Source organism: Peromyscus leucopus, chromosome 18 (assembly GCF_004664715.2).
Source record: "Peromyscus leucopus breed LL Stock chromosome 18, UCI_PerLeu_2.1, whole genome shotgun sequence".
Taxonomy (NCBI): domain Eukaryota; kingdom Metazoa; phylum Chordata; class Mammalia; order Rodentia; family Cricetidae; genus Peromyscus; species Peromyscus leucopus.
This window is the reverse complement of record NC_051078.1, coordinates 18,947,877-18,956,482: the sequence shown is the minus strand read 5'-3', so window position 1 is coordinate 18,956,482 and position 8,606 is coordinate 18,947,877. Positions and strand designations below refer to the sequence as shown.

General features: G+C 47.1%; 1 long non-coding RNA gene across 1 annotated transcript; it reads left to right on the top strand.

The window, feature by feature from the left end:
- Window positions 1-7,422: 7,422 nt before the first annotated feature.
- On the top strand, window positions 7,423-8,073 carry LOC119089259. Its single transcript, XR_005093127.1, has 2 exons — window positions 7,423-7,509; window positions 7,716-8,073. It is a non-coding gene; the product is annotated as an uncharacterized LOC119089259 (long non-coding RNA).
- Window positions 8,074-8,606: the final 533 nt, after the last annotated feature.

Below are 8,606 nucleotides of genomic sequence, written 5' to 3'. Positions count from 1 at the left end.
GAAAGCACGACCTGGGTGCTCTCACAGATTGGCGATGGGTACAGGGGTTGGTAAGGGGAAGGGAGCTGAGTTCCAGTCAGATGACAAGGCAGTGGCTGTCCCTGCCTTGCCGTGCTTAGTGCAAAACCTGCAGGGGTTTGTAAACTGTAAACTTGAATTCAGCGTCTAGATTGTTGCAGAGATATATTGGTGAAAGCAAAGGATGCAAGGATATCCAACTATCAAAGGATGCAAGGATATCCAACTATCTTCACGCTTGTCTTGTAATTGAAAACATCAGGTCTGTGGCTTATGGACCTCCACATGCACATTTGTCCTACGCCCCTGTGTGTGTTTAGAGGAAGCCTTTCTAGCTACGCCAATTGTCAACATTCTCCACAGTGACTTTCTGTCAATGTGAATCTTTTTAGGGCTGAGTCACTTAAATGTGTGTTGCAGACCCCGTGGGCCTCCCCTGACAAGCATCACATCCCGCATTTCCTAAAATCAAGGGCATCCTACTAACACCCTGCTCACATTTTCACCCCAAAAAGGTTGTGGGGCAGAATAAATCGATCTAATAAATTTTCCCCATTGCCCTAGAAATACCCAGTTGGGGTTTTTCATGTTGTGAAGTAGTGAAATTAAGAAAGCCTTTCTCTTAAGTATTTTGAAGGTCAAATCCGATTTCCCTGTGTAAAATGGAAATGTTAAAACTCTGAGGCATTCCACCAACCAGAATGCGATCTCCTCTGGGTTCTAGGGAGATGGAGAGGAAGTAAATGCCAACAGTGTCCGAGCTTTGGTTCACAGCGTTTTCCTAAGCCGCTCCGAAATGGCACGCATCTACTCTTTCTCCTGTAAGCATCCGCTATGACTTCACCTTCCTCCTCAAATTTACAGCAAGAAGGGGAATTTCAAATAAGGAAAAGTTGGAAGTAAATACAACTTTAAAGAGGTTGCCTTTATTGGGTTTTAATTTTAAAAACACTGAACTTTTACACATTTATAGATCCTCATAGTGTAAAGAAATGATTCTTTTGCCTGTCTCTTGGCCAGCGTTGATGCTCAGTGTCCTCACGTATCAGTGAACACAAGTATTTGTGAAAGCTTGCTCACCTATTGATCGCTCGGTCTTTGATTTGACAACAAGCTGGAATGTAAGCACGGGGTGGTGTGTGTCTTGCAAGATTTCATTCAGGAACACATAGGATGTTCTTGATAGAAAACCCATCAAGGGTGCTCTCCTTCCTGTCTCACTGCTTCTCCTGCCTCCGGCAGCCATCCAGAAACACTGCCTTCTCTGCAAGCCTTCCTTTCGATAATCTCCTATGACTCAGAGTGTTTACTGGACGTAGATGCATTTGGTGTGATTATAGCTGTATGCCACGGTTTGTGATTGCCCTTCTGGTGGTACCCCTCCCAGGATGGGACTCCTTAGGTGCATATTAAGTATGAGCGATTAATACTGTTAGGTATTCAAGGGGGTGGGGATCTCAAACATTTTTTGATTTTTGCATGTATTTATTTGTCCACTGGAAACCTCTACACACGAATATTTACAAGAAAAAAAAATCAAACGTTTTTCCAAACAAAATCTTGTTCCCTGAAAGATTATTAATACAAAATAATTAGGTTTATTTTAAAGCTATAAGTGAGTGGCCAGAGAGGGCAAAATAACACATATATGTCCACACACATGCAATACACCATTTGGTAGACTCTTCATGTACCTGAGCAATGCTACTCAGAGTCCAACAGATACTGCTTTATGGTGCTCAATGGGGGAACGCTTCCCCAGCAGGCCTGCTGAGGCCTAGGGTCCAACCTTCAGGAGAGGAGAAGGGGGGAGGGGAGGGGAGGGGAGGGGATTGTGCCAAACACCTACTTATTACCCGTATACGTGGAAATAAAAATTGGAGCGTGAGCTGCAAAAGGCTTTAAGGCACCATGCCAGCATTGTTTTGTGTCGAATCTAAGAACAGAGAGCTTGGCCTGAATCTTTCCTTTCTTCCCATTTTTCTAGAACTGCATGTTTGTTGAATCTGACAAAGCATGTGTTCATGACAGGTTAGAGGAAGAAAACAGTTCTTTACCTCAGGTGGTTTCCAAGGCAGCGCCCTAAAAATCGTGTTTGGCACAGGAGTCGTGTGTGTGTGTGTGTGTGTGTGTGTGTGTGTGTGTGTGCAGATAAAGAGGGAGGAAGCAGAGAATTACAACAGCAAATAAAGTATCAATTGGGCTACTTTTAATACTCAATGGCGGTGTGTATGTTAACTCTGACTGATTCCCCGTATGGTGCGAACAGGCTCACAAACCAACAAACTAATTGGCTGAGCTAGTATATGGAAACATGTTCAAGGAAATGAACCAAGTGATGACGCCCAGGCCAGGTCACAGCACCTGACGTTTCCTGCGGAATTTGCGGAATTTTCCCCCTTTGGTTTCTTTTCTTCCGCTTCTCTCCTCTTCCCTTCCAGTGCCCACATTATTCATGAATGACATCTCACGTTACTAATCAGGGCTAAGGATCCACAAGGGCCTCACTTCCTCCCCAGCCTTTCACCAGGATGAGTGGGTGCCAACTGTCTCTCTTACCCGCCACTCCCATGGATCTGTGTCTCCGGCCCCTCCCTCCCTCCCTCCCTCCCTCCCCTCCTTCCTGTCTCTCTGCTTCTCCTGCCTCCAGCAGCCATCCCCCAAACCCTGCTTTCTCTGCCAGCCTTCCTTTCCATCATCTCTGATCGTTCAGATCGTTTACTGGATCCTGGCAACACGTAGCTGCATTTGGTGTGATTTGAGCTGTATGCCACTGTTTGTGACTGCTCTCCCGATACGCCCCTCTCTGGCTGGGACCCCTTGCTCTGTGCGGTCTCTCTGGAGGCTGTATTATTGTCGAAGAGGAACTGCTGAGTTCGCTGATAGGAATCCATTCTCAACCCGCTGAGCAGCTCGCTCAGGGGCTGACCCCGTCTCTAATTGGAAGACTGGCCTGGGCAGGCCAAGAGGCCTCCTGTTCCCCGCAGAGCCATGGTTTCCGTCCCCAAGGATTAAGGGTGGCTGCCCTCCTGCTCTGCCACTGGGCTGCCAATTGGTTTCTATCCCTTCCTGTTTCTTTTAAATTGCAACAATCACAAGATAGCCGATTGGGAGAGGATAAACAGAATGGGTGTTGCTCAGCAGAATGCCCTATGGTCTTCAGAGACGCCCTGACCTGAGCCTGGGTCCCTCACAGTGGAGTCTTCAGAGAAACACTTTGCCATTCCGAATGAGAACAGATCAAGATGTGATAGAGGTCTAGATTAGTGTGAGAATAAACAACACAGAGAACTCTCAGGGTAGACAGGGGTGTGAAATCTATTTGAGACCAACCATGAGTGAATTGTCTCTGAGACGTTGCTATTGTTTTTTTTTTTTTTGTTGTTGTTCTGGGGTGTTTTTTGTTTGTTTGTTTTTGGTGTGTGTGTGTGTGTGTGTGTGTGTGTGTGTGTGTGTGTGTTCAGGGGGTTGTTTGTTTGGTTTGGTTTGGTTTTTGAGACAGGATTTCTGTAGCCCTGGCTATCTTGGAACCTGCTTAGTAGCCCAGGCTGGCCTCCAACTTAGAGATTCACCTGCCTCTACCTCCTGCGAACTGGGATTAAAGGCGTGCACCACCATGCCTGACTATGAGACGGTGTTACTTTACCTCTGCTCCTGAACTTGTGTATAGCAAGCATCGTAAAAGGAAACTACATTCTAACTGGGTAACTGAAGAGGCACTACTTGCAAAACTGTACTTGAGTTTTGTGGAAACTGGTTTAAAAAAAAAAAAAAAGCAGTACTTTGAGACAAACACTATGAGGGACCTCTGCCTCGCCCTGTGTCTGACGGGTCTGTGGAAGGAAGTCATGCTCACGACTGAGAGACTTGAAATCTAGCTTTCCCTAGGAGCTGGGACCTTCACCAGGGGAACAAACACATTTCATGTAAATCAGGAAAACACATTGTTTAGCTTCTCTCTCCATCAGCCTACCCATTGGTCAAACCCAACAGGAAATGGGACAGTGTGACTGGTTGCTGTGGGTCATATCAGTTAACGTCCCTTGGCCCAAACCAGAGTGAATAAGAACATGAATAGACAAGTCGAAAATATTCATCCAGTCTCTCTAACTACTTATTCCTCTGGGATATCTCAGTGAGGAAATGTGGAAGGCTAAGGAAGTTCGGTAAATGCTAGTAGCCTGGGTATAGTTTTTATAAACTCGGAACTGGTTAGTGCATATGATCATCTCCCCCCAAATGCTTAAGAGCTGTGTGTGTGTGGTGATCCACACTTATAATCCCAGGATAAAGGAGACTGAGGCAGGGGGATTGTGAACTTGAGGCCAGCCTGGACTGTACAATAAAACCTCGTCTCTACAGCAGCAGGAGGAAGAGGAGGAAAAAGAGGAGGAGTTAAGAAATGAATTTAATGGGCCAGCAGTGGTGGCACACGCCGGCATTTGGGAGGCAGAGGCAGGCAGATCTCTGAGTTCAAGGCCAGCCTGGTCTATGTGACAAGTTCCAGGCTAGCCAGAACTACATAGTGAGACCTTGTCTAAAAAAACAAAACAAAACAAAACAAAAACCAGTAAGTAAAGAAATAAACAAGCCAGGTGAAGTGGGACTTAACCTGCATTCCCAGTACTTAAATTCAAGGCTAGCTTGGGCTACCTAATGAGACTTGTCTCTTGTCTCCATAAACACTCGTCCAGTCTCATTTACACACATACACACACACACACACACACACACACACACACACACACACACACACACACCCTGGCTAGATATTCATGTTCTTGTGAATGATCTGTATAACTAGGCACAAGTAACCGTCAGAAATGGGCAAGAAAGTGTGTGCTCCCGAGTCACATGTCATAGCAATACTTCTGAAGGAACTGGATTTTTAATCAGCGGCCAGCAGTCCCCTTTGTCCCCGTTCATTACAAACCTGACTTCCTGGATGCTTTCCATGCCGTGGAGAGGAGGTGAGGGTGACCACACAGCCACAGAGCGGGGTGTGTCACCTATCTTGTGAGGCGATGCTGACGTTTCCTACCATGCAAGTCCCAAGTTTGCTCCCATTGACTGTGAGCTCCCAGATAATAACTCCTCATTTTCCTTTGTCCTCACTGGTGAAAATCCCTGGAATTTGTGGGATTCGCTTTGCCATCCGCTTAGAAGGAGTTGGCATCATAAGACCAATGCTACCACCTCTTAGTTTTTCTCTGCTCAGGCAGGATGTTGGTACAGCTTCCAATGTCCCGGACACTGGAACTTGACCCTTGGAAATAGGGTCAGCGTGGTCTGCCAGTATTTGAACTGGTAAAGAATAGGGCATTTCTGGACTCAGCAGTCAGCACTCCAAATCCCAGGACTAATGACAAAGCCATGTGGAAACAGGGCAGCCGTGAGGATTTAGTTAATCTCCCCTGCCCTTTGTGTTAGTTCTGACTAGACGAGAGTCCGCTGGGCTCTGGGTCCCGGATCAGATCTGCGCATCCGGGGGCTAAGGACATTACTCAGTGGTAGAGTGCTTGCCTGAGACCCGGGGTTCAGTCCTCAGCAACATAGAAAGAAAAGGAAAAAAAAAAATCAGTGCATACAAAAGGAAACTAAGCATAATGAAGGAGAGCACGTTCTGTTGTACTGGACTTCAGTGTGTACCCGGAGCCCAGTGGTAACCAATGTACGGTCCTAATCCAAACACAAAAGCAGCAAGCATTTGCATGTTTTCATTGCTAGACCTGTGTAGCCTCAATGCATTCTATTTTAGCTTTTTAGTTTTAAATCTCGTGTATTATTATTATTATTTTATTATGAGGTTCCTAACAATTTATTTCTACCTCAAGGAGGTAACATCTGGTGATAGGGTAACAAAAAAAGAAGTGTTAGCCAGGGTCCCTCCATTTTGGTTAGGCAATGACAGTTCCCGGATGTAGGTCCTTACTGTGTTTTGTAGATTGCTACCCTCCCCACCTTTCAGTTCCCAGTCATGGCTGGCCATGAGATCATCTGACTTTCTTAACAACACTCATTTCATTTCCCTGGCTACCCCTAGCAACAGCCTACCATGAGCCAAAATAGAAAAAAACAAATTCAGCTCCCATTCCTGTCTCCTCTCTTCCCCTATCCCCGCCATAGCCTGCAAGAGAACTCTGAGCTCTGCCCTTACACTAGAGGTAGGCCCTTCCACGTGTCTTTCCCAAATGTCTTCGTTGGGGTTGCTATTGCTGTGACCAAAAGCAACTTGGGAAGGTGTCTTAGTTGGGGTTTCTATAGCTATGACAAAACACCATGATCGAAAAGCAAGTTGGGGAGGAAAGGGTTTATTTGGTTGACACTTCCACATCACTGTTCATCACCAAATGAAGTCAGGACAGGAACTCAAACAGGGCAGGAACCTGGAGGCAGGAGCTGATGCAGAGGCCATGGAGGGGTGCTGCTTACTGACTTGCTCCTCATGGCTTGCTCAGCCTGCTTTCTTATAGAACCCAGGACCACCAGCCCAGGGATGGCCACTCCTACCATGGCCGGGCCCTCCTCCATTGATCACTAATTTTTAAAACGCTCTACAGGATTGCCTACATTGGAGGCATTTTCTCAGTTGAGGCTCCATCCCCTCTGATCACTCCGGTTTGTGTCAGGTTGACACAAAACTAGTCAGCACACCAGAGAAAGCTTCTGCAGTTGTGTGGTTCATTCTCTTGTCTCTTTTCTTCTCTCTCTTCTCTCCGACCTTACAAGAAGAACCAGCAATATGGTCAGAGAGACTCATAGTAAACACACATCCAGTGTTTTGTCCCGGCAGGGGTTAAAGATCCTTTCTTTAAACATAGTCACATTTTTTGTTTTGTTTTGGTTTGGTTTTTTGAGACCGGGTTTCTCTGTGTAGCTTTGGAGCCTGTCCTGGAACTCACTCTGTAGACGAGGCTGGCCTCGAACTCACAGAGATCCTCCTGCCTCTGCCTCCCGAGTGCTGGGATCAAAGGCGTGCGCCACCACCGCCCGGCCATAGTCACGTTTGGAGCCGCTGCTGCTGCTGAAGGTTTCAGCCCACGAATTTTGAGGGGCCACACCTTGGCTCATAACAGCACTTGACCCCACGTTCTTTATCAGTAACGTGAGCACGACGGGAACTGTGGCAGTGTTGGTGGAGGAGGTAAGAGTAAAGTGCTAGTTACCGAGCCTGCACAGGCGGGTTATGGGGACGGAGCCCCTGTGGCGACGTTGGCGGCCTTATAAAAAGAGGAAGAGACACTAGGTCTAGCATGCTTGCCATCCCATTCTGTGATACTGTTGTGGGACTTCTTTTCCTAGGGAGACATGAATAGATATTCTTCCACGCCAAACGGGTCATTGACAACAGCACGCACGCACGCACGCACGCACGCACGCACGCACGCACGCAGGCGCTTAGTGAGCCAATGGGCGTATGGAGGTTGCTTACAGGAATGTGGGTGAGGAGGAGTCACTAATTGAAAAACGCCCTCTACCCCACCAGCGCAGGTGAGGACTCCACACAAGCTGTGTCACTGGGGTTCCCCGCATCTTGCGGTCAACTCTACCCAACAGTACCCTCTTTCTAGCCATTGCCCACTGCTTATATCATCTTGGGGAGGGAGCTCCGTGGGTCTTGTACCTTTGGCGAACTTCCACGGTCTTCCAAGTTTTGTAAACGTCCTGAATGCTGTGAAACTCTTTCCTCTCTCCAGGATGGAGTGTCTTCAAGCTGGAGGGACCACTCAGCAGATCCCCTCTGCCATGTTATGATGCTGGAAGACCAGACGCTAGTGTGTGTTCACACAGACTTGCCAGCCTCCAAAACTATCAGCAACAGCTACCCTTTCTCTTTATAAATAACCCAGCTGTGGTTTCTGTTGATACGATTTCCCCATTGACAAGGCTCCCTGGTGACAGACAGGCTTTCCCCCCCCCTTCCTGCTACAGAGATAACTTCATAAACAGAAATTTCCTTCCTAGATGTCAATCTCTCTTAGGAAATGAAAAATTCTGCTCCGGTTTCAGAGTCCTGTGTCTGCAGTTTCTCAAAAAAATAAATAAATAAAAATCCATATGCCGAAGTGGAATATTTTGGGAAGGCATATTCTATTTTCCTAGAGACAAAAAAAGTAAACAATCAAAATATGTAAATTACGTAATGTTAGAAAGTGAATGGAGGAAAGTGGGTGGTTCTGGGGGTGGTGGTGCTTGTATGTTAATCTGAGCTGAAGGGTGATTGACAGGGGAAGCCTCACAACCCAAGCAAATGCCTGGCAAACGACCATGCCAACCCAAGTCCACAGCCAAGAGGCACAGGTCAGGGAAGCCAGAACCTTGGCAGCAGCGCGTGGAAGTGATGAGCTTCATCAGAGCCTGGTTCCATCCCGGAGACAGGACCACGGGACTTTCCGGTCAGTTAGCCGTGAGATAGGAAGATGAGAGTGTGGATGATTCCAATCTCCATGGACTAAGAAGGGTGAAGTCAGCATCACGGAGATTAGGAAAGACCTGGGGAGGAGTGAGTGGGCCCAGTTAGCTTGGGAATCCGTCTCTAATAATGTTTCTTTGACCTGCGATGACATCTGATGAATGAGTGGCCCCTC